This window comes from Mesoplodon densirostris, chromosome 8 (genome assembly GCF_025265405.1).
Source record: "Mesoplodon densirostris isolate mMesDen1 chromosome 8, mMesDen1 primary haplotype, whole genome shotgun sequence".
NCBI lineage: Eukaryota > Metazoa > Chordata > Mammalia > Artiodactyla > Ziphiidae > Mesoplodon > Mesoplodon densirostris.
This window is the reverse complement of record NC_082668.1, coordinates 88,210,189-88,237,521: the sequence shown is the minus strand read 5'-3', so window position 1 is coordinate 88,237,521 and position 27,333 is coordinate 88,210,189.

The window sequence follows — 27,333 nt, the reverse complement described above, 5'->3', positions numbered from 1 at the left end:
CCATAGGTCAAATATTGGTCTGGAAAGTATAGCTCTCTTAGTGAAACAGTGCATTTTTTTGTTCATGATTACTTTTTCAAACTTGGAAGTAAAACTGTAAGAGGTGTATAGAGTGGGGGAGACATATCAGCCCCACGATCCCCTTATATTTACCTCTTTCTAATGTATCCTAGAATCTAGATATACTCTGTGCATACATAAACATTTATGTATACACATCTCCTCCTCTTTTTGGGTATACAAGTGGCACAATATACATGCCATTCTGAAACTTTTAAAACAATTTATTAGTGTATCTTGGAACTTGCTTCATGTTAGTCAATATAGATCTGCCTCATTCTGAATTGAGACCATCCTTTTTTAAAAGATAATAACTAGTGCTCCGATGTTCTCATCACTTAGTATTTTAAGAGTGGCACCATGGGCTTCCCTGGTGGTGCAGTGGTTGAGAGTCCACCTGCCGATGCAGGGGACGGGGGTTCGTGCCCCGGTCCAGGAAGATCCCACATGCCGCAGAGCGGCTGGGCCCGTGAGCCATGGCCGCTGAGCCTGGGCGTCCGGAGCCTGTGCTCCGCAACGGGAGAGGCCACAACAGTGAGAGGCCTGCGTACAGCAACAACAACAACAAAAAAGTGGCACCAAAGGCAAGAATTTGGTAGCACGTGCCAATCCAGATTAGAGGAAATGGAACGAAGGGAAGTTCGAGGCCTTTACCTCTAATGTCTGCAAGCCTTTGATGCCCCTTCTCCTCCTCCTTCCAACCCCCTCCAACAATCCCAAACATGCCTCCGACTTCTGTTATCTTATACTCCCTGATGAGCCTTTTTAGAAATTGGTGGTCTACTTATGCCAAGCCGCAGCCATGTGATTGTCCCCAAGACACATCATAGCATTGTAAGGGCCCAGAAGAAAACATATCATAAGATTAGATAAAGTTGGATATTTGCAAATAACATTAAAAAAAACCCAAACACCTCTCATTTGCATGAAAACCATGCAGCTTGATTTCATTCATTTCTGAACTACTGAACTGGATTGAGCATATTTTCATTTTCTCAAATTTAGTAGTTCGACTTAAGTCTGTCATCCTAGTAACAGGGCTGCCTCAAATGAGGGTCTATAATTATGGTGGATGCTGTGGCCCCAAATGTACCCTTCCATTATGTTGGACTGACATTGAAACCATATTGGACAAAGTGCCAGTAATCTTTCTAAAACCAGTGCAATCATGATGTGCTGAGATATAGCCTCAACAGGTAGCTGATGATTCCTGACTTTCTGGAGCTGCTGCACTCAGCTCTTGGGTTTCAATATCCCCTCCCATCCCAAGCACCATGGGAGGCTGTACTTAGGTTTTGAATTCATCTGGTATTGAGCACTTTCAGTCTTGCTCTGTATCTCTTGGTATCATTAGCTATACCCTGGGGGTTAAGTGCTGGGAATACTTTTTACCAAACTGTGTTCTCTTTCTCAGCACAGGCCCCTTGGTTAGTAAATGGACCTTTGAAAAGACTCAGGGCTTCATAATTCTACAAATGGTATAAAGCAGGCCCATTTGGAGCGACTCTGTTGCATCGCCTTCTAAGAGTTAGGAGACATGGTTGGTGCTTGTGTCCAGAGGGGAATGTTGGATGTTTTATGCCCTGTTAGGATTTTCAGAGGCTGCCCTTGATTTGCACCTGATGTCTCTAGTGGCCTTAGAACCTTCCATTGCACCTTGACTGGGAATGACTTTAAGTCAAGGCTGCCCAGCAGGTTGATTTGCAGGTCTTCCGGAGCAGTGTTTCAACGCATCCTTAAACTTTGCTGCTGTTTAACTCATCAGGCCTTGAAGGCATTAATGCATCTTCTGAAAGGGTCCTGCATAAAGATGGAGGGCCAGAGATGCCAGCAGCACAAAGAAGAGTGGCTCTCAGGCCTCCACCACCAATCATCCAGAGGAATGAATTCCCTTCCTGGATTGCTCTGGGGAACTTTGGCCTCTAGTTTCTACTTTTGCCTTTGGCTGGTAACTGCTGCCAAAAGCAGGGTCAGACTAGCCTTTCGGAAAGACAAGTATGGGAATTAGTGTCATTTCTTACGTGCCCTTGGCCTAGGTAGTAACAGTTTTTCATCTATGAAATAAAAAAAATAATAATGACACTGCCTGTGGAAATCAGTGAGATGGTGTTTGTAAAGAGCTTGGTACAACACTCAATAAATAGTTGTCACTAACATTAAGAGAGAAGGTTGCTTTAGTAGTTACAGGAATAGGGTAGTTTTTGTTGTTCCTTGACTAAAAGAGGACCTGCCCTCCTGACTCTGATTCATGAAGTTATGTAACTAGAAATTCACTTTCTTTCTTTTTTTTTTTTTTTTTTTTTTTTTTTTTTGCTGTACGCGGGCCTCTCACTGCTGTGGCCTCTCCCGTTGCGGAGCACAGGCTCCGGACACACAGGCTCCGCGGCCATGGCTCGCGGGCCCAGCCGCTCCGCGGCATGTGGGATCTTCCGGGATCGGGGCACGAACCCGTGTCCCCTGCATCGGCAGGCGGACTCTCAACCACTGCGCCACCAGGGAAGCCCTTTCTTTTTTAAAATATTTATTTATTTACGTATTTTGGCTGTGCCGGGTCTTAGTTGCAGCACGCAGGATCTGTTACTTGCGACATGCGGACGCTTCATTGTGGCATGCATGTGGGATCCAGTTTCCTGACCAGGGATTGAACCCAGGCCCCCTGCATTGGGAGCATGGAGTCTTACCCACTGGACAACCAGGGAAGTGCTGAAATTCACTTTTTAAAATCAAAATGTCTTGGTAAGCGTGAGAGAGAACATTCAGACTTGGCAGCCACTTACACGTTAGTGAGAATAAACTAATCTTATTTTGATAGGGAGTGATAAGGGAACTGAGCACTTTGGAGAAGAGAAAGAGTTCCCAATGAGTAGATGAAAAGCAAAAATTATTAAGCCTCCAGTCACTACAGATGAACTTCCTCTACTTTAGAGTTCTATACAGAGCTCCTCTACTTCCTTGAAGTCTGTGCCCCTTCGGGAAGAAATATCATCTAGTGATCCATGCGTATTTAGTCCCATGGCTCCCCCGCTCCATTATTAATCACTCATTAATTTCTTTGCTTAAGTTAGAGCAAGACTGGAAACAATATGGGGGCAGGGACCCCAGATCTGCTTTTATTAGCGCATGTATAATGCCATAATCAATATTTGTCTTTACTATACTACAAAGCTACAGTGATCAAGAGAGTATGGTACCGGCACAAAAACAGAAATATAGATCAATGGAACAGGATAGAAAACCCAGAGATAAACCCACGCACCTATGGTCAACTAATCTATGACAAAGGAGGCAAAGATATACAAAGGAGAAAAGACAGTCTCTTCAATAAGTGGTGCTGGGAAAACTGGACAGGTACATGTAAAAGAATGAAATTAGAACCCTCCCTGACACCATACACAAAACTAAACTCAAAATGGATTAAAGACCTAAATGTAAGGCCAGACACTCTAAAACTCTTAGAGGAAAACATAGGCAGAACACTCTGTGACATAAATCACAGCAAGATCCTTTTTGACCCACCTCCTAGAGAAATGGAAATAAAAACAAAAATAAACAAATGGGACCTAATGAAACTTAAAAGCTTTTGCACAGCAAAGGAAACCATAAACAAGATGAAAAGACAGCCCTCAGAATGGGAGAAAATATTTGCAAATGAAGCAACTGACAAAGGATTAATCTCCAAATATACAAGCAGCTTATGCAGCTCATTATGAAAAAAACAAGCAACCCAATCCAAAAATGGTCAGAAGACCTAAATAGACATTTCTCCAAAGAAGATATACAGATTGCCAACAAACACATGAAAGGATGCTCAACATCACTAATCATTAGAGAAATGCAAATCAAAACTACCATGAGGTATCACCTCACACCAGTCAGAATGGCCATCATCAAAAAATCTACAAGCAATAAATGCTGGAGAGGGTGTGGAGAAAAGGGAACCCTCTTGCACGATTGGTGGGAATGTAACTTGATGCAGCCACTATGGAGAAGAGTATGGAGGTTCCTTAAAAAATTAAAATAGAACTACTATATGACCCAGCAATCCCACTACTGGGCATATACCCTGAGAAAACCATAATTCAAAAAGAGTCATGTACCACAATGTTCACTGCAGCTCTATTTACAACAGCCAGGTCATGGAAGCAACCTAAGTGTCCATCGACAGATGAATGGATAAAGAAGATGTGGCACATACATACAATGGAATATTACTCAGCCATAAAAAGAAACGGAATTGAGTTATTTGTAGTGAGGTGGATGGACCTGGAGTCTGTCATACAGAGTGAAGTAAGTCAGAAAGAGAAAAACAAATACCATATGCTAACACATATATATGGAATTAAAAAAAAAAGGTTCTGAAGAACCTAAGGGCAGGACAGGAATAAAGATGCAGACATAGAGATTGGACTTGAGGACACGGGGAGTGGGAAGTGTAAGCTGGGACGAAGTGAGAGAGAGGCATGGACATATATACACTACCAAATGTAAAATAGATAGCTAGTGGGAGGCAGCCACATAGCACAGGTAGATCAGCTCGGTGCTTTGTGACCACCGAGAGGGGTGGGATAGGGAGGGTGGGAGGGAGACGCAATAAGGAGGAGATATGGGGATATATGTATATATATAGCTGATTGACTTTGTTATAAAGCAGAAACTAACACACCATTGTAAAGCAATTATACGCCAATAATGTTAAAAAAATATTTGTCTTTGAAGGCAGGTAAATGGGCATATTTTATAAATCTCTCTATGTATAAATATATATGTACCAAAATCTATATATAATTATAAACTATATATAATTGGACCATATATTTTTATATTATTAAATATATCTTCAATTGACTAAGTATTTATATATGAGTATGAATATTATATTTGAATATATATAATTATATATGTACACTTGAAAGTGATACATAGTTTAAAGTCTATATCCTTAATATTTTCATTCTGATGAGTACCTTCTTTCAGAAGGGAACTTGTACCTTTTCTAGTTAAATGTGCTTATTTTATAGAGAGGAATTTAAGGGCCAAAATGGAGAAGTTATTTCCTCTAGATCTCACAACTCATTAGTGGCAGGTCAGGGACTAAATCTGGGGTCTTTTGTTCCAAAATGGTGCTTACTATATAATACTCAGCATAGCTGAGTAGTCAAACAGTGAATGCCTGGGATGGCAGCTAGGTTAGTCCAATACATACCTGCAGATTTTATCTGGAGCCAAGTACTCAAAAAGACACAATTCAATTGCGTGAAGATTTATACTTCCTAAAATGAACCTATCTAGTTAGAGGTCAGAATAGTGGTTACCCCTGGGGGAAGTGATTGAAAAGGTCATGAGAGGAGCTTCCGTGATGTTGATAATGTTCTATTTCCTGATCTGGTGCTGACTACGTGAATTAATTTGTGAAAAATTCATCTAACTGTATACTTAATGATTTTTGTGTGTGTTTTATTCTTTAATTTTAAAAGTTTATTTAGAAGAATATAGATTGGCGGGCTTCCCTGGTGGCGCGGTGGTTGAGAGTACGCCTGCCGATGCAGGGAACGTGGGTTCGTGCCCCGGTCCGGGAGGATCCCACATGCCGCAGAGCGGCTGGGCCCTTGAGCCGTGGCAGCTGAGCCTGTGCGTCCGGAGCCTGTGCTCCGCAATGGGAGAGGCCACAGCAGTGAGAGGCCCGTGCACGGCAGGAAAAAAAAAAAAAAAAAAAAAGAAGAATATAGATTGGCTAGGCGCCATCTACATGAAAGACCTTTAGATGCTATATTTTACCCACATTAAAGTAAGAATTGAAAGAAGTAGTGTAAGGACAGAGGTGCACATTTTAGAATGATCGTATTTAATCCTCCACCTTTGTTCTTTTATTGTCTCCTGGAAGTCCAGTTCCTCCAAAGTAACTAAATTTATTTAAGCAATGTAACAGATAAAAATCTACCTCTTGGGCATCTTTTGACCAAATGGAATTGGAAGATACGAGGGCTTGTAGGTTTATGATTATTACCATAAGCCCAGAGTTAAAAATGCTTGTCACCTGTTTGGCCATTTTTAAGTGCACTTATCTGATCTTCTTTCCACTCCCAGCAGTAAAGGGGATGATAATTCCTCCTCTGGGCCTCGCAAGGACATTGTTCATGGGAGGAGGGGCGGAGGTGCCAGATGTAGAGCCATGAGTTGAGCAGAGCTATTTCAGATGTTCAGCATGTTTCTCTGCTTCTGCTCTTCACAGTGTGAAGGCTTGTGCAAGGCAGGTTCAAGCATATTTTTCTTGAAATGAATGTTAGCACAGAAGGGAGTGGGAATTAATGGGTTTTTATCAAGAAATAGGAGGAGGAGGCGGCTGAATGCTATTGATGTGGAGCTGACTACGGCCTGCAACCTATTTCTCATTCTTTGATCTTTTGCCATGATTTCCACCTTTAAAAGTTTTAATTAAGGCTTTGCCATAGAAAATATGGCGTCCTTATGGGCCCACCAGAGTAAGTGCAGTTTTGCAGTTTTATAGATTTTAACATCTAAATTATTTATAGAAAACCTGGGCCATTTTTTATTTAAAAATAACTATAAGCTTTCTAGAAATGTAGTGATAGTTGTCTCAAGGTTCTGTATTCCCATTCATTAGCTACTTTTTTTTTTAATATGACAACTCACTATACGCTGCTCTTTTTTTTTTTTTTTTTTTTTTTGCATCCAGACTTGCTAAAAAATTCTTTTGAAGTGTAGTGGAAATTCCTTCAATTTCACTTGCCCTTTTCTGGTTGAACTAAGAAAAAACATTAATTTAAAAAATATATACATCAATTTTAGCAATAAAAAATGTTCTTACATAGTTTGAAACATTCAAAAATAGCAAGAACCTCGTCAACATTTTAATTGAGTTCATATGATCATTCACTGCCTTTGCCTCCCTATATTTTTTCAGCTTCTTTGAGGTATAAGTGACAAAAAAATTGTAAGTTATTGAAACCGTGCAGTGTGATGATTTGATACATGTATACTTTGTGAAAGAATGTATATACTGAGTTAATTGACACATCCATCTGCGCACATTTTTGGGGGGTGAGGGGTGGGGGGTGGTGAGAACATTTAAGTTTTACTCTCTTAGCAAATTTCAATTATACAACTAAAGTGATCATGTTATACATTGGACTATTAGATCCTCAGACTTTATTCATCTTAAAACTGAAAGTTTTACCAACCTCTCTATTTTACTTTTCTATTCTCTGTTTCTATGAGCTCGACTTTTTTTTTAGATTCCACATGTCAATGATACCATGCAGTATTTGTCCTTCTCTATCTGGCTTATTTCACTTAGTATACTGTTTGGCTACCTATTTAAAGTGTGTTGAAACTCCTAGGTCTCAGCTCTCTGTGTATCAAAGCCAGACCAGAGACATTTATTTATGAGTAAATAAAAACAGACAAAATTTCAAAGAGCAAACATTTTGACTTAGTGCTATTTAAAGTTCAGATTTTACAAGATCTTTGCCATATAGTTTGCCATATAGTTCAGCAATCCCATTTTTGGTCTACCCACTATGTATCAAGCTCCATGTCAGGCAATGTACAATACAGTGACATTCAAAGTTGCATTTGGATAGAAGGGGTGTGATTCTTCCTCAGCTTGAGAATGAAATAATTGTATCAGACATAAACTCAAAGAGAAATTGGTCTCTGAGACTTATTTTGTTCTGCATTTTCACTCTTTTGATATTTCCATCTTTCAGTACATGTTATTTGAAAGCCATGTCTTTATAAATGCAATGATGCATCCAAAATAAGTTAAATGACAAAGCTTCAAACACAGCTGCTATTTAAAAAATTATATGTAGCTGAGAGGAGAAAACAAAAACTAAGAGACAAGTGAAAATTCTATAGTCACTAATGTGAAAGACTGGCGTAAATGAAATGGAGACACAAGTATTGACTCAGTACTTATTTTGAGCCCCAGATATTAAATGAGTATTTTTTTCCATTGAATGATATTGGGAAACCTCTTTGAAAAAATGCTGTGCTTAGGAGCACATCCATTGAAAAGATTCCGGGACTACTACTCCCGTCTGCACCCACATTCCAGCCCTATCTCTAGTTCAGAGATCTAAGAGTCAGAGTTAAAGAGATTTTAGAAAATAGTAATTTTTTTTCTTTTTGCTGTAATTCAACCTGAGGGCTTTTCATTTAAGTTGTCATTCCTGGGGGAAAACAAAAACCTACCTTCAAACCTGATAATGCTTCCTTGGCTGGCTGCAGATAAGAGCGCTTTTGCCGTAAAGGAATGAGTTGACTTTGATTAGCTTAAAATTACTCCAGTGAATTTGTTGTCAAAGGAGATATAATATCTTTGCATAAATTTCATATAATATCTATATTTTCAGTAATGTATAGCATTTTTACATGTTTACCCTTGTTGTCAAGGAATAAAATCTGATTTAAGATCACAAAAGGTTATTTTCATGATATATGTATAAGTGAGATTCTGATTAATTAATGAACTGTTTTTTTTTCCCACCATGGACTTGTGAGCATTACTCCTTTCTCTTATTATGTTGTCTAGAAAGTCATTTACTTGTACTAAATTAACTAACGTCTACAGGAAATCAGAAGATAAGAATATCGAACGAGTCTCTCTCTCTTTTTTTTTTTTTTTTTTTTTTTTGCTGTACGCGGGCCTCTCACCGTTGTGGCCTCTCCCGTTGCGGAGCACAGGCTCCGGACACGCAGGCCCAGTGGCCATGGCTCACGGGCCCAGCCGCTCCGTGACATGTGGGATCTTCCCGGACCAGGGCACGAACCTGTGTCTCCTGCATCAGCAGGCGGACTCTCAACCACTGGGCCACCAGGGAAGCCCCGCCCCATCTTTTAAGCTTTGTTTTTATGAGATTTATTGAGTACTAAAGATTAGTGCTTTTCCCATTGATTCTTATTCTAATAGTCACATACCTAGTTCTTGAGCCAGAAGAATATCTTTAGTCAAGAAGTGCTTATAGATTTGGGGGGACCCTTGGACGATCTAAGGGCTTCTATGGCCTTACTCTCAGCTGTGGAGACCTCAGCTGTAAATATCAACATGATACAATTCAGTTGGTCTCTAGCTCTACTATCCAGTAATATAGATACTTCTAACAGTAGAGTTCTAGCCTGTTTATCTTTCTTGCAAATTAAAAAGACCGGCCTTTCTGAAGCTGAAGTTATTAGATCTCATAAAGAACCACAGTGGGGTCTGATAAATCATGGTAAGAAATCAGGGTGCACACCAATGGAGGTTTATACTACATGGTGAAAAACGGAGGGTCATTAATAGAATGGACTCTGAGAAAGACTGAGGATTCCGTGACAGGAAGAGAAGAGCAGTAGGTATCTTGATTTTCTAGAGGACTTGTACATTGGAGCTGTCAATAATAATAACTGATACTTACTGAACATTAATCCTCACAAAAACTGTATGGGATAAGCACTCTAATTAGTCCCACTTTGCAGATGAAGAGACTGAGTCACAGGGAAGTTACAAGCTGAGGTTGTGTTGTCAAGGTTACGTAGCTGCACAGAGGAGGTAGAGTTGGGATTTGAGCTCAGGCTCTTAATTATGACGGTTGCCTGTGTTAGGCTCATCTTCATTATTATTGGGAGGATTTGGGGTGAACTTGCTGAAAATACCACCTTCCTGTAATACCAGCAATGCTCCCCTGGGAAGTGCTGCCAACCCTGATGTTGGCAGTGTTGCCCAGCCAAGTTTGCCCATGAAACTCCTTATGCATTGAATGTGTACAAAGGCAGCAACAAGAGCTAAACATTTCCTTTTCTAACCTCCCCCAGGGTTTATCAAGTAAAACAGTTACCTTAATCATCTCAAGGTCCAAGAGTTGGAACTTTGCTTTTTCCTAAGAGATGACTTTCTGGGAAGGTTTCTAACTAAGAAAACACCTTGGCAAAAGAGTAAAAAATTGACTATTTAGTGACTCAATCCAGGAGGCTCAGGACCTTTGGATTACTGACACAGTTCATCTGCTTTGGCAGTTATCTAGGATTTGTGGGGACTGGCACACTTTTATTAACTGCCTGTTAAGCCACCAGACATGCAAATGTAGACTTGACATATTAAAATACAGTCATAAAATGCTGGGGTATTTTTTGGGTAGAGTGTCACATCTGAAGACTAAAATTATACAAGCTTCTGTCCATTTTATTCAAATCACTGATAGTGTGGCTATGACCAATCCAATTCAAGTGTCTTCTATTTTTCAGACTATACAATTTTTTTTAACACACTTTGCTCAATAGTTCTTGCAATGCACTGAATTCCAGACAAGAGTGTTGAGTAAGAATTAATATATTACTATATTTAAAATTTGATGTTTGTGATTATTAATGATTTTTAGCATGTAATTAAGAGGGAGCAACCACTAAGTTATTCACATTTTTTGTTCCCAATAATTCCTTTTGATTGTAGCGTTGGAGTGTCTTCTCCCCAAAGCCTTTTTCTGGCTTATACTTTTCCTTCCCCTCTCTCTGTGCAAACTTGTCCCTTTGTTTAGAGTCTTCTGAATTGTCACATATTGAAACCCTTGTTGTCCTTTGATGACCAGTTTGAATGCTGCTTCTTCCATGATGCCTTCTTTAATTGCTCTGCTCTCCTCTGCAAGTCTCCCAGGATTCAGCACTGGGTAGGTGTCACTCACACTATGTTTACCTCATCCTGTCTGGATTTGCTGTTATTTCCATATGCATTTCACTTCACCTGCTAGATCAAGGGCTGGCAAACTTTTTCTATAAATGGCCAGATAGTAAATATTTTAAGCTGTGTGGACTATATGCTCTCTGTTGTAACTATTCAAATCTGCTGTTGTGTGAGATCATCCTTAGTCACTGTGTAAGTGAATTAGTATAACTGGGTTCTAATAAAACAATTTTTGGACACAAACTTGAATTTCACATAATTTTCACGTAATGAAATACTATTCTTCTTTTGAATTTTTTCAGCCATATAAAATTGTAAAAACTATCCTTAGCTTGTAGGCTATACAAAAATAGGCATCTGGTGGATTTGGCTTTGCAGTTTGAACTCTCTTCAAGACTATTAATCCACAGAAGGCAAGAGCCACATGTCAGACAACTTTGTGTCTATTTTATATGCGTGCCACAAAACCTTTAGCCAAATCAATGTTATTTGTTGAATTAATGGGAAATAAAAAGAAGACATATCTGTATCATTGAACAAAATCAGAAAACTTGAGTGGTTTATGGTCGTTTCAGGCTCAACGGCCATGGCTCACAGGCCCAGCCGCTCCGCGGCATGCGGGATCTTCCCAGACCGGGGCACGAATCCGTATCCCCTGCATCGGCAGGCGGACTCTCAACCACTGCGCCACCAGGGAAGTCCTTCATTTATTCTTTTATTCTTTCAGCTGCAAGGAAGTTTGAAGACACGAAAAAATGATGGATTTTGTTGGTGCAACTTTACATAAGCAGAATTAACCCATTAAAATGCTACTGCCACACGAAGAGCCTAATGAATAATGTAGCCATCACTTTACCTGGAGTTTTACCAAAAAAACCCTTCTGAGTTCATTTGGAGTATAAATGTTTTAAATTACACATTGCTTTTGAAACGGGGATGAGTAGGGGTTTGTATAAGTGAGCAGAAAAAGGCAAGAAATTCTGAAGCCCCTAAGAAGGACAAAGACATAAGAAGGTCTGAAGGTACTTTTCAGTGTATGTTGATTACCAACTGGATTTTCTACAAAAAGAAAGTAGGGTAAAGCTGGCTATTGTTGACTTCCATTTCTTTTTCTCTTATTGTCTGAATTTTTTGCTTATGGTAAAATATACTTAATGTAAAATTTGCCATTTTAATAATTTTAAAGTGTACAATTTAGTGGCGTGACATTAAGTACATTCACAATGTTGGGTAACCATCACCACTATTCATCTCCAGAATTTTTCATCTTCCCAAACAGAAACTCTGTACCTATTAAGCAATATTTCCCCATTTCTTTCTCCCCACAAATCCTAGTAACCATTATTCTTATTCATTTCTGTCTCTAGGAATTTGACTACTGTAGGTACCTCATTTAAGTGGAATCATACAATATTTGTACTTTTGTGTCTGACTTTTTTCACTAAGCATAATGTTTTCAAGGTTCATCCATGTTGTAGCATGTATCAAAACTGTATTCCTTTTAGTGGCTGAATAGTATTCCATTGTGTGTATATACCACATTTTGTCTTTCCATTCATATATTTTCAGTTCTTTTGATTATATACCCAGAACTGGAATTGCTGGATCATATTGTAATTTTATGTTTAACATTTTGAGAAAACACCAAACTGCTTTCCACAGTGGCTGCACCATTTTACATTGCCACCATCAATGCACAAGGGTTCCACTTTCTCCACAATGTTTTTTTTTTTTTTTTTTTCTGCACCGCATGGTACGTGGGGTCTTAGTTCCCTGACCAGATATTAGACCAGATGAAAATCAGCCAACTCTGAGGATGCAGAGGCAAAGGCACACAGGTATGGAAGATACCCTCATCTTTATCCACCCACTGGAATGGGCTGTGCTGGAAGAAAAAAAATTGCAAGTCTCTCTTCTAAAGCTTGTGTTATACAGTGCCTCCAATTTTCCAGTTTGAGAAATAGTAAGGGTTTTATTAGAAGGAGTCATATAAGTAGTAAATTAGTTTTTTTTTTTTTTGCGGGACCGGGCCTCTCAATGTTGTGGCCTCTGCCGTTGCGGAGCACAGGCTCCGGACGCACAGGCTCAGCGGCCATGGCTCACAGGCCCAGCCGCTCCGCGGCACGTGGGATCTTCCCGGACCGGGGCACGAACCTGTGTCCCCTGCATCAGCAGGCGGACTCTCAACCACTGCGCCACCAGGGAAACCCATAAATTAGATTTTAAAGAAAGATTTTTGCAGCTACTTGGTCAAAAGTGTTCTGTCAATTTACCCACAATTATCATGGTCAGTGAAATCAGATGGCAGCAGGATCAATATCTCTCTGCTGCTCACCAAACATTATTAATGGCAGTTTGTATTTTTATTTTTACTGTAATTTAAAAAATTTTCTATTTTGCCTAATTTGCCTTTCAGACTGAGGTATTTCTAGGCTTAAATATTATTTTATAAAGTTGTCACCTTTAAGTTGATAAAATGTTCAAGTTCTGAAGAGTATAGGTACATTTTTATTTATACTGATTATATCATCCAAGTGTTGTCTTGCAATATATTCAAATATAGCGAGTTATTCTTCTCGTGACATATTTGTTACTAAAGAGGTTCCTGTAACAATACGGTGCCCTGCAATCATTAGGCAGAACTTACTATGCTTTCAGTTGAAAAATTAGAAATTTGGAAAACTTATATCTGCCAGTGGACCTTGATAGCTTAAGAATGCTTGACTATTTTTGCTTGAGTTTTGTGGTAATATTAACCAGTGTGATTAAAAAAATTCTGTAATGAAATATATCAACTTTTTAAAGAACTGAGTAACAGTAAACTAATATTTTCCAAATGACTAGTGCATAATGTTACAAAATCCATTCAAAGTGAAAGACAGACTAATGGATTTTAGTATAACTGAGGATGAAAATTTCATTGATATGGTTTCAGGTTCCTTATTTGTAATTAACCTTTAAAAACTACAGCTTGATGGGTTTTGGTGTAGCATCAGAGAATAGTCACAATTATATAAAAAATATATTTTAAAAATTCAAATAAAAAACAACTGTTTAAAGTCATTGGAGAGCAATAAGACATCCAACAACTTGCGAGACCAAGATACAAAAAAGAAGGGGAGGGCCTCCCTGGTGGCGCAAGTGGTTGAGAGTCCGCCTGCCGATGCAGGGGATACGGGTTCGTGCCCCGGTCTGGGAGGATCCCATATGCCGCGGAGCGGCTGGGCCCGTGAGCTATGGCCGCTGAGCCTGCGCGTCCGGAGCCTGTGCTCCGCAACGGGGGAGGCCACAACAGTGAGAGGCCCGCATACCGAAAAAAAAAAAAAAAAAAAAAAAGAAGGGGAAAACACTGAGGTAAACCCCCAACTCTACTACGTTTTTTCTCAAGGCATTTCCATTTTGTAAGCTTCACTGAACTAAGAGGTCTAATACAAAGTGGATGCTAAGATGTTTAAATATCTATTTATTTATTTGGTTGTGTGGGGTCTTAGTTGTGACAGGCAGGCTCCTTAGTTGCAGCATGTGGGCTCCTTAGTTGTGGCACACGGGCTCCTTAGTTGTGGCATGTGAACTCTTAGTTGCGGCATGCATGTGGGATCTAGTTCCCTGACCAGGGATCGAACCCTGGCCCCCTGCATTGGAAGCATGGAGACTTATCCACTGCGCCACCAGGAAAGTCTCTAAGATGTTAAAAGTTTACTCAGGGCTTTTGGTAGTATGATGCTTCTGCTGAGGTAAATACTGGAGTTCATATCTCATGTTTCCACTGAGATACCTGAGGGGGCTACACCCTAGCAGTAGGACAGACCAGAGCCAGTTCAGCTTTCTTTTTTTTCTTTTTAAATTTATTTATTTATTTATTTATTTATTTATTGTCTGTGTTGTGTCTTCATTGCTGCAGGCAGGCTTTCTCTAGTTGCGGCGAACGGGGGCTACTCTTCGTTGTGGTGCGCGGGCTTCCCATTGCTGTGGCTTCTCTTGTTGTGGAGCATGGGCTCTAGGCACATGGGCTTCAGTAGCTGTGGCTCTTGCGCTTTAGAGCACAGGCTCAGTAGTTGTGGCGCACGGGCTTAGTTGCTCTGTGGCATGTGGGATCTTCCCGGACCAGGGCTTGAGCCTCTGTCCTCTGCATTGGCAGGAGGATTCTTAACCACTGCGCCACCAGGGAAGTCCCAGTTCAGCTTTCAAGAAGACTTAAATCCAGTCTTGATACACCTCAATTTGACTGGATCAAGGATTTACCTCTATTCTAACTGCCTGCTTGAGGGAAAATAAATCTTCTTTGGAGAAGGTGGCATCATCTATAGCCTAAACAATTTTTCATACTCAATATAAAGTATTCAATAAAAATTTGCCAGGCATACCAAGAGCTAGGATGGAATGCCTGAAAACAAAAATATAATTAATTAAAAACAAATCGATTGGGCTTCCCTGGTGGCGCAGTGTTTAAGAATCCATCTGCCAATGCAGGGGACGCAGGTTTGAGCCCTGGTACGGGAAGATCGCACATGCCGTGGAGCAACTAGGCCCCTGCGCCACAACTACTGAGCCTGTGCTCTAGAGCCCACGAGCCACAACTGCTGAGCCCGTGTGCCACAACTACTGAAGCCCACGTGCCTAGAGCCTGTGCTCCGCAACTAAAGAAGCCACCGCAATGAGAAGCCTGTGCACCCCAACGAAGACCCAATGCAGTCAAAAATAAAATAAATAAAATAAATAAATCTATAAACAACAACAACAAAAACAAAGCCAAAGGTGGTTCTTTGAAAAGACCAACAAAATTGATAAGGAAAAAAAAGAGAAAAGACAGCAAATAACCAATGCAGTAATGAAAAGAGAGATCATACAACAAATCATGCAGATTCCAAAAAGGTAATATGAGGATATGATGAACAAATTTATGCCAATACATTTAAAATTTTGAATTAAATGGAAAAATTCCTAGAAAAGCACAAATTGCTAACACTGACCCGAGAAAAAGAAAATCAGCCTCTTGGTGCCATGTTGATTACCATGGACCTTTTTCATATGGAGGGAGAAGCGATTTGTCCTTCTTAGAATCAACAGATCCTGTAATATGGGTTTGTTTTCCCTTCCCACAGTGCCTCTGCCAGCACCATCATTTGAAGGCTTACAAAATGCCTGATTCACTAACACGGAATCTTGAATCGTGTTGCCCCAGAACAGCAACCCATTTGTAGTGAAGGAGGTTTAATGCTGGGTGTTTGACCTTGCAATGCCTTCATCCTATTATGTACTTCATAACCCAGATGGAGCCACCCTAATGGAACAATGAAATGATCTATTAAATTCTCATTTAAATGACCAACTCAACAACAAAACCATGGGATTGGATGCTGCCTTCTGGGATGTAGTATGTAGCAGATATATCATGCTCTGTCCCTAAGAAGTGGAAGAAAAATTGGTGCCTCTCACCATCATCTCAAGAATTTGCTAAATGACAGAAATGTAATTTAGGCTCTGCTGGTTTAGAGGTTCTTGTTCGTAGGCATAATGATTCCACTGGGGGACACAATAAAAGTACCACAGGACATTTAGGTATGACAGCTCCCTGGTCAGTAGGCTCCTCATACAGGCTTCAACTCACGCTGGAAGCATTACGCTCCGGGTGCCTGCTGCAGCATACCTTTTACTTTTTGCCCTGGAACTTCTCCACTGCTGCAGACACGGGGGCCTCAGCAAGCGTACACGCATACCCCAGGTTATGGGGAAGGTAATGCCCATGAAGATAACTCTTTACCAGTAGTGGATGGGAGTTGATGGATGATTATTTCTTCCGGTTGATAGTCAGGTGGATAATTCTGAAAAGCATTCTCTACTCTTCTTAGAAGCCTCTGGGAAAACTAAGTGCCAGGTACCACAGTGGTGACATTGATATAGCACCCCTATATAGCTTTCCTCCTTCCCTGTCTCATTCTATCTGGTGCCCCAATATTGCTGCTTGGAGTTATTTCTCAAATAAATGACAGGCACTCAAGGGTTTGTTTCAGGACTCTGCCTTCAGGGGAAGTACAAGCTTAGGTACTCTGGAGCTGATCAGACTGGGTTCAAATTCTAGGTCCGCTAACTATCTTGTGATGTTCAGAAAATCACTTAACTTCTCTGGGCTCAGTTTCCTTTTTTAGATAACAGGAATAATTATAGTACCTACTTCACAGGGTTGCTGTGAAGATTAAATAAGTTGATATTCATACAGCACTTTGAACTGTGTCTAGCATGTAGTAAGCATTGCATAAATGTTAGCTATTACTTGTTTAAGGATCATTTTTTCATTTTATTAGTTTCTAGGAACCTTTCTGTAATATTAAATATTAACTTTTTTGTCATAGGTGTAAAAAGTATTTTCCAATTTGTCTTCAAATTGTTTATTGTGTTTTTTTGCTTACAAAATCATTTTATTTTTATAGATAAAATTATCAGTTCTTTCCATTCTGTATTGTAGGCTTTGTGCTTTGTAATATTAGGTTTTCCCGTTCTAATATTATAAAAATAAAATGTAATAGAAATAATTTCCCCAGACAATTCATTAAAAACAAGGTGTATCACTATTTGCATACTAGTTAGCTGGAACCTTGCTTGATGTCAGCAAGTTTTCATATGCATGTAAGATTCTTAGCTCATATCTGGCACATAAGTGAATATTCATCAAATCTTAGTTACTAGTTTTTTTTTTTTTTTTTTTTTTTTTTGCCGTACGCGGGCCTCTCACTCTTGTGGTCTCTCCCGTTGCGGAGCACAGGCTCCGGACGCGCAGGCTCTGCAACCATGGCTCATGGGCCCAGCCGCTCCACGGCATGTGGGATCTTCCCGGACCCGGGCACGAACCCGTGTCCCCTGCATCGGCAGGCGGACTCTCAACCACTGTGCCACCAGGGAAGCCCTGTCACAAACCTTTTGATTGCAGTTTCAGGGTTTCTCATCCTTGAATTAGTGAAATTTGAGGGCAGATAATTCTTTGTCATGGGATGGGGCGGGGGGATGGAGTGGGTGGAGAGGTTAGTCCTGTTCATTGTAGGATGTTTAGCAACATCCCTGGTCTCTACCCACTAGATGACAGTACAACCCCCAGTCACAACAACCAAAAAGGTCTCCAGATATTGCCAGATATCCCCATGGGACATTAGAGAAATAATGCTCCTTTTATAATTCAGATTGCAATGTTAATTGTAGGCCCTAAAGGCAAGGATAGCTAAGGAGAGGTTAAAACTCTGAAATACCTTTAGGATATTTCCCACAGTATACGAGATCTCAAGATCTCTTCAGAGTAAGTTGCATCTTGTGAGGTCTGATATGGGTGAAATGCCAGAAGCCAAATGCAGAGTTTATACTGTTTTATTTCATTTGTTCATTTATTCGTTCTGCAAACATTTACTGAGGGTTTGCCATGTATCAGGCCCCATGCCAAGTTCTGAGAATTTGGTGTTGAATAAGACAGACCCAACTCCTTTGATAGGGATCCTGGCTGAATGAATTCTGATGCAAGTCTCCAAACAAGGTCAGACATCGAAGACTGGAGTTATGTCTAATGGTGATACTGAGATAGTTATCCTAATTGATTTCACCTGGAGGATCATATATGGATCCTGACTTTACATAGGCCCTTTCTTCATGCATATACTGCTCCTTATCACATACCTTTCTACAACCTCCAGCCCTCTCACAACCCCTGAGATAAGAGATGGACTGAAGGAATTGTATTGGTCTTCTGGCTCTCAAGAGTCATTATCCAGGCAGATGTTTTCACCGACCTTTGCCTACAGAAGTTGCTCCTAAGAGAGAGGAATTTGAAAGCAGGAGGCTCACCAGGTTGACCCTGCTACTGTATTCCTAGCCTTCCTCATGATGCACTATCAAGTGGCCCCGCATAGACTCTTGACTGGTGCTTGTGGTAGCGTCACCATCTGAACACGTGTGCCTGCCCTAGGCCTGCCTGACTCCCAGGGCTTCCTGCCATTCTGTCTTTAAGTCCTAAGTTTTTCAGGCAAGTCCTAATTTTTTTTTTTTTTTTTTTTTCTTTTTGCGGTATGTGGGCCTCTCACTGTTGTGGCCTCTCCCGTTGCGGAGCACAGGCTCCGGATGCGCAGGCCCAGCGGCCATGGCTCACGGGCCCAGCCGCTCCGCGGCATATGGGATCCTCCCAGACCGGGGCATGAACCCGTATCCCCTGCATCGGCAGGCGGACTCTCAACCACTGCGCCACCAGGGAGGCCCGCAAGTCCTAATTTTATTGAACTTTTTTTTTGCAGTCTGTGAGACTCATTAGATTCTCTACTGTTTCTTTAAACCTCTGCCAAGATGTTCCCTATGACTATATTTGCAAAGAAGGAGGATTCCCTTGTCATATTACACCTGGTGTCTCCGTTTTTGGTTTGGAAAACATGGCTGCTGCCCTTGGTTGTCCTTTTAGGTGTGGCTGTGGCTTTTCCAGGCCTGGCTACCCACCAGGAACAGGCAGCTGACTTATGGCTCAGGACCTGGTCCTGAGGCTGGCAAGTCAGAAGTTGGAAAGAAAACAACAAAAAATGTTCTTTCCTTGTGAATGGCAGTTGTTATTACATCAGAAGCATACTGGGGCTGCCTGGTAGGTGAGATACCTTGTGATGTCTTTTTGGCAATTTTTTATGGTTTCAGTCTGGCTCTGTTTTACAAGGGGCAGAGATCCATTCAAACTTACTCAAGAAAAAGGAGGATGATTTTAAGGATAATCTAGGTTAGAAACTAGACCTGGAGTGCAGTCAGGAATTTAATCAGCCCCATGAGACTCTGTCTGTATCTCCGCCCTCAAGGCTGGGAAAGCAGACAGTATGTTTGAGGAAGCAGGTGGAGGCCAGTGTGTCTGGATAGTCATATGAGGTTCACAAGATGGTCAGTGTGAACCATCACTCCAGATCATTCAAGAGCTAGTAGCCTTGCTAAAATTTTTGAATTTTATTCCAGGAATAAATGGGGAAACTACTGAAGCGTTAAGACCAAGTGACTGATATGGTCTGGATGACTGAAAAAAAATTACTCTGGCTTCAGAGGGAGAAGATTTCAGGAGGCCAAGGGAACACAAAAAGTGTGACAAGAGCTGGGCTGGGGGAAATCAAGAGAGCTATAAGGGCATATCGAAGAACCTCCTAAGTCAGTGGCAGTGGTTAGGGAAGGCTTCCTGGAAGAAGAGGTATTTTAAATGAGACTGGAAAATTGAATAGGAATTAACCAGATGAAGGGAAGCATTGGGAGGAGAATAATATTCTAGACAGAGGGAATAATAGGAGCAAACCCTGGGAGACAAGAGAGGAATTGTCCTTGTGGAACTTATGACTTGATGCAAAGTTTCTTAAACTTAAAAAAAATTATTTTATTTTAACATAATTTTAAGCTCACAGAAAAGTTGCAAGAATAGTGCAAGAGACTCCCATACGCCATTTGCCCATTTGTTCTCTTTCTCTCTTCCTAATTGATAAATTATGAACTCATGTTCCTGAACCTCTATTTATTTATTTATTGGCTGTGCCACAAGGGCAGGATCTTAGTTCCCAGAACAGGGATTGAACCCCAGCCCCAGCAGTGAAAGCATGGAGTCCTAACCACTGGATGGCTAGGGAATTCCCGTTTCTGAACCTTCAAATACTTCAGGATGTATTTCCTAAAAAACAAGGACATTCTCTTTCACAACTAATATCATACATTATAGGATATTATTATTCAATCTACAGTCCATATTAAAATGCCTCTATTTTTTTCCCAATAATACCCTTTAAAGCTATTTCTCTCCCCAGTCCCAGTCCAACTCAAGGCTGTGCATTGCATTTAGTTGTCTTATCTCTAAAAAGTCCCTCAGCTGTTCTTTGTCTTTTGTGACCTTGCCAACCTGAAGTGTAGAGGTTGATTATTTTATAGAATGTCCCTCTGTTTGGATTCTTCTGATGCTTTCTCATGATTATGTTATGCATTTGTGTAGGTATACCTTGTGGTATCTGCTTTGTTTACCATGTGTCTAGCTTCTGTAATCCTGATGCATCTGCCCTGCATGCATATGCTGGACACACCTTGTCCTGATAATATACCTGAGTCACCTTGCCTTGACCTCCTGCCTCCTCCACAGTTTTGGGGTGGGGGCTGTTATGTTCAAATACTAACTATCCAATCCTAAACATGCTTACCCTGCCTGTCTGTTCCCTGTTCCTTCCCATGGAAATCACAATAAAGGTGCTTGCCCACAATTCCTCCCTTTTCCTCTCTGACTTATGACTCTGATGGTTGCCTGTGTGGCCCCCGATGTCCTGACTTGTATTCCCTCTTTTGGGATCTGTGAGCATAATAAACTATCTTTTCAGTGGCCATCATTTCCTGATCTGTTGGCCTTACCATACCTAAGTAATAATAAAACCTATTAAAACACCTGCTAGTTTCTCCACTTAAAGTTACTATTTTCTCTAATTAACGAGGAATTTGTAGGGAGGTACCTCAAACTTTTTTGACTGAGATGCATAATAAGAAATACATTTTACATAGTGGAATGCCTGTTGCACAAGAGCTTTGTGAAACAACACATGTCCTTTCCATATGAAAGTTATTTTAGTTTCTATTCTGCTCTGTTTTATTTGAAAATAAGTCTTGTCTGACCTACTACCTTGATTTCATAACCCTCTAATAGTTAATTACCTTTGTTTGAAAGCACTAGTCTGGTGGAAATATCACTTTGATCATCTGTTTGCAGAATGGAAAATAGATGTGAGAGGGCAGACTGACAGCAAGGAGCCCATGATAAGGTTCTGGCCATAATTCGGGTGAGAGAGGTTGGTGGCCACTGGCAGTGAGATTGAGAGAAATGGGTGAGTTTGAGAGAGAAGTGAGTGGATTGAGGAACTTGCATATGGAGTGGGGAAGAGAGAGGAGTCAAGAATGACAATTTTGGCCTTGGCCTGTGGGGTGGATGGTGGTGCCTCCTACTGAGACAAGAAACACTGAAGGTTTATAGTTCAGGCTCCATCATGTTGAGTTCGAACTCTTAGGAACATTGGCTTGGAACTGTCCAGTGGGCAGTTAGCTCTGTGGCACTCAGGAGGCAAATCTGGGTTAGATTATTAGCAAACCGAAGTTGGATCATACTCAAGGAGATTTTACAACTTCATGTCCACTGCAGGAAGCAGAAGTTGGATCAGGATAGGAACAAATGCTCTGAAAATGTTTCCAGTAATTTGGCGTTGAGATGCATAATAACATAGACAAGTCAAAAATAAATTTTAGGAAATCAATGAACACAAATTTACTAGGATAAATTTCACTTTTCCATACTTTCCTGTCTCTTTTGGTTAACTGTGCTGTAATGTATAGATGCATAGATGTAGAGAGAAATGTGGAACATAAAGAAATTACACGTTTGCATTACGTAGGAACAATGCTGGCGTAAATCACAACTGCGTTAGCCTGTGCTTTGCCGGATTCTGGTCCTTAGTTGTAATCCTCCAAATCTAGCAACAGGCATTCTCAGGTATAGATGCGGAGATAAAGACATGCGCACAGTGCAGGCTGTAAAAGATGCTTGGTTTTAAGTGGCACGAGTTTGGGACTGTATTGAAAAAAATGAGGGTTTCTAGTGGAAAAGAGTGTGGATGTGTGAGTTTACATACAGTGTTGGGAATGATGGGCCGTGCTTCGTTATTGGTCCCTCATCCTCCATCCCCACCCCTTTATCTGCTCCACTCCCTCCCCCTTCCCTCCATTCTTCCCCCCTTCTCCGGCGTTATTCTGGGATTAACGGCGGGGTCGGCCCCATACACAAACGCAGCTGGTTCGTACGGTCAGCCTGAGCCCTGCTGTGCAACCACGTCAGGAATTCCAGTAAGTTGGCAACACTGGAGCACAAAGACAACAACAATGAGGGAAACCCTTCAGTGCAGAAAGGAATGTTTGGAGCGGGGGCTGCTACAGTGAAAGGACACAACCCTCCCCCCCCACCATCGCGCCTGCGCTCACCCTCCCGCACCTCCGCGAGCCCACGCGCGCTCTGGGAGGGACGCAGCCCCTCCCGCGCCTCCTGTGCCCCCGCCCGCGTGCCGCTCCAGGCGCGCGCCTCCCGCGCCCGCCGCAGCTCTTTGTAACTCGGTGGTGCGGGGACGCTCATTGACTATGCAGCGCGGCCCCGGCGGGCGTCGGAGCGGCTTGACCCCGGCGCGGTCTCGTACCATCGCCCCGGCCGCCCGGAACCGGCATAAATCACCCGCCGAGACTAAAGTGCAGCTTCTTGCCCCCTCGCCCCTTCCCTCCTCCCACTCGCCTCGTCCCCCTTACTTCCCAGCCCCCCTGCCCCTCGGGTCCCCAATCCTGCCTCCTCCTCGGCGCCGCCCAGCGCCAGACTCTGTGCAGGGAGGCACATAGCGTTCCAGTGACTTTGGTCAGAGCAGAGAACTCTGGATTCCCAGTCCTCGAAAAGAAAGCCACAGAATCTCTCCCGTCCCTTCTCGCACCCTACTCTTTTTAAGGCGAAGTTTTCTCTATCTGTGGCTATTTCTCTCGTCTTGTCTTTCAAAAGTAATACCTATCTCCCCCTTCCACCTCCCCGCAAAACTTCACCAACCACTAAAGTCCGACTGTTGGGGGTCAGCAGAGTCCCACAAGATCCATGCTCGGGGGACTACGTGGAACGTGTTGGGCTGCCGCCTTCACGGCCACGGCCCCTCTGGCTGAGGGAAAGGGCTGCTGACTCCCTGGACCAGGGCCTGACTCCTGGGGCAGGAAATTCTGGGGTGACCCCTGGCCCGGAAACGGCCCCTCCTCACACAGGGCTCCCAGTGGCCAGGAAAGAGGTGGCACCAACCCTCCTTTTTTCTGTGGGCACTGGAGTCACATATCGGGTGAGGACGATGCTCTGTAAGGTTAGCTCAGTGCTTTTGGTGGCCGCCCACCCCCTGCCCCTGCCACCCTGGCTAACGCTGCCCCAAAGAAAGGAACTGCGGGGCCCTCTGAACCCCTTACGTTTCTCCCTCACATAAAGGGCACCAGCATCATCGAGAAGACGTCCATTCTTTCAATTTTGCTTCAAAATGGACAGATTTGTACGAAGTGCGATCTGGCCGTGACACCTGTAGACGTGGTGCTTACGAAAACTAAACAAGGATCCGAGGCGCCCCCCTGCCCCCAATATTGATCCAGCTCCCCCCATAACTTGTAAAAACACAGAGCACCCCATCTCAGCGCCCTAAGGGGGAAACCAAGGTGTCCGAGGGAGCCTGAGGATTGCAGACTAGAGAATGGTCTCAAACCTCTCCAGCAGCCTCTTTACTTCTCTTTCTCCTTCCCTTCTCTTCCTTCTCTCTCTCTCTCTTTTTTTTTTTCCCCCGTTTTCAAAAACTGTATAGGTGGCAGATATCCGCGTGGACCGCCTAGCGGACTTCAGTGCGGAGGCAAATCCTGCCCGCGTGTGAGTGTGTCAATGTGAGTGTGTGACTGTGAGGGGCGTGTGTGCGCGTATGAATGACCGCGTGTACCTGGGAAGTGTGCGTGCACGTGTGCGTGTGTGCGCGCGTGAAGGAGCGTATGAGACTGCGTGTGAGGAGTATGTGCCTCTGTGTGCGCGAGGCTGTTTCTGTAGGAGTGCATGCGTGAGTGTGCACGCATGTGTTCGGGTCCCCGCTCCTCTCAGAGCTGCAAAGTGCAGGGGGCGGGCCGGGCGGCAGGGGGCCTGCCCCGCGGGATTCCCGCATGCTAGTTCCGGGGCGGGCGGGTCTAAAGGGCTTTATGCACTGTCTGGAGGGTGGGGACTGGCGCGGGTAGAAAACGGGATGTCTCGGGCGCGGGGCCCGGCTTTCTGCCACTGGGAGCCCGCCGAGGTGCGGGCCTGAAGGAGCGCTCTCCAGCGGAGGCGCTGCAGTGCTGAGTGCGACGCGCGCCCACCTCCCGGGGAAGGAACGGCGAGGCCGGGGACCCGGACCGTCGCGGGAATGAAGCGCACGGCGTCGGCGGCTTGCACGCTGCTGCTGGCTTTCGCCGCCTGCCTGGCGCCGGCCAGGGGCCGAGGTAAGCGCTCACCGGCCGGAGTTCCGCGCGGAGCGCCGGACTTCCCCGCCTGGGGCAGGGTCGGGTCCGCGGACAAGCGGAGGGGACCGCGACCGGCAGAGACCAGGAGCGGGCGGCGGCGCGGCGGCTCCCCCTGGGGCGCTCAGGTTGCCCAGCGCTGGCAGAGCGGGAGCGCCCCTCTTTCGCCCGCCCGGGAAGTGAGCTGTCGCAAACTTGAGAAAGCAGCCCCTCCGGTTTCGGTGACAGCGCACCCCACGGGGACCCCGCCTTTGTTCCCATCGGGGTTTGTCCCAACCCTTCTGGAAGGCACTTTGCGGTTCTCCCCGCGAGTCCGCAGCCTGCTCCCCTCGCTGGTTTACTCTCTGCGGGGCCGAGCGGTCCTTGGCGCTGCTCGGTGCGCAGTTTTCCACCTGCAGCGCCCGGCCCGCGAATCCCTTCGCGCGCCCAGGCTGCGGGCTCGCGCACCCCGCCTCTCTTCAGCAGCGAAACTTGGTCTCGCCGTGACCCCCAAGAGACCGTATTTCGATAAAGATCATTTACGAGCCAAGATAAGGCCGGGAGGTGGGATTGGTCGAGAGAGCGGCTGATGTGCTGCAGCGTTTTCTTGAAGGGTTTCCCTTTCCACCCGGGGGGGGGGGGCTTTTGTGTTGATGAATGGGCCCGTCTGCGCGGCCAGAGTTTTGAGGGCTCGAATGGAGAAAGTTTCTGCTATGAAGAGCTGTAAACTTCTCTCAAGCCGTCGGGGAGTTTTCGGTTTTTTACAGAAACAGGCGAGGGAAAGAGGAGGAGCAAGTAGTGGAGAGAATAAAAATAGTAAGGTGAAAAGGAGAGAAGACAAGCAAGTAGAGAGTAAAAGGGAGAGAAGGAGGGGAAAGAGAGAGCGGGGAGAGAGAGGGAGAGGGAGAGAGAGAGGGAGAGAGGGAGAGAGAGAGGAAGCTAGGGATGAATGGGAAGGGCGAGGAGGCAGGGGAAGCAGCGAGCTCTCTCCCTGGCTTTGCGTTGCTAGGTAGCAGCCAAGAGCTGCGTGTGACCGACCGCCAGACAGACAGAGCGAACTCTGCTGCCTCCACGGGGACTAATCTGTCTGTGGGGATGGGAGACAACCCCCCCTTCCCCTCCTGCTCGGACAACTTAATTGCCCTACAATGAAAATGAAACCCCTATTGTTGTAGGATTAGCCAAAGCAATAAATTGATTTCCCTGGATCACATATTGGGGTTGACGGGTGGGGACTGCAGAAGCCCCCATTGATGACGGAGAGAGGGGAGGGCTTGTGGATGGGCCGTGGCATGTATTCAAATGGTTAATCTGCTTTCTTTCCTCAATTCTTAGCGTAAGCTCCTTAGAAGGAATCAACTAAGTAATTATACAGCAACTCCTAGCAGTACCCATTGCAGACTTCCTGGGAAGAAGTTTGGAAACGCCAACAAACCCCACTGGTTGTGTAAAAATCTTTGGAAAAGGAGGGGAGGCAGGGGGAGAACGTCAATAATTCTAACTTTGAACACCTTTTCTCAGTGTTGGTAACACAGAAAGAGGACTTATTATTATTGTGGAGGGTTTACTGCAGTGCTTAGCGTTATATATATCTCGTGTCCTAAATATAGCCATAGGATTTACTGTATGTTCCTGTCAGTGCCTGGCAAAAGGAAATGTTGTCCGGATTCAACTGGGATACATCTGGGTTGTCCGCATACAGCCAAAACAGATGTTCTCTTCCCTGGCTTGATGGTTTAGTCACCAAGTAACCTGTACTTACTCTTCTTGGTAGTTTAGACCCATCCATCTTTCATTCGATAATAATAATAACGTAATAATAATATGTATAGTAATAGTAACATATCATATACTTATATATGTGGCAGGCCCTGTTCTAAGTATTTTACACTTCTTGACATTTAATCTTTACCACACGCCTTTGAAGTAAGTACTCTTACTATTTCAGTTTTACAAATGGGAAATGGAGGCATAGAGCAAGTAACTTGCCCAAGGTCATGCTGCTAGGACATCACAGAGCTGTGAGGCAAATCCTAGAGATTCTGACTCCAGAGGCTATAATTTAACTCCTACTGTATGTGGCTCTCTATCTCTTTTGTACCAAAAATGTCATGCCCCGTAAGTTACTGTCCCCTAAGTTACTGTCCCCGTGTGAAGTTACTAAGGAAGCTGAGGGGCATTTTGCAAGTTTTTGCCACATAATGTAAAATCTGCTTACTGCTCATAACTAGATATTTTCAGAAACTCTTCAGGTTTCTATCACCTGAATCCTACTATCCTCACTCCCAGTCCTCCTTGATCATTTTTACATACGTGTCCTCTGAATGTCCTCAACCTGGGTGTTTAAGAAGATTTCTAGATTCCTGTTGTATTGATTTTTGATTTAGATGAAGTAAAGTATGATGACAGTGTAAATGCCCTTATTTTAGCATAAAATATTTCAGGTAAGATCTTACTGCAAACTTTGTATCATTAGAAGTTGGAAAGAGTGTCATAGTTAGTCTTTTAAAAAATATCACATGTCTGCAGCTAAAAATTATTTGCATTGTCTCTACTTTGTATAAAGCTGTTTAAGA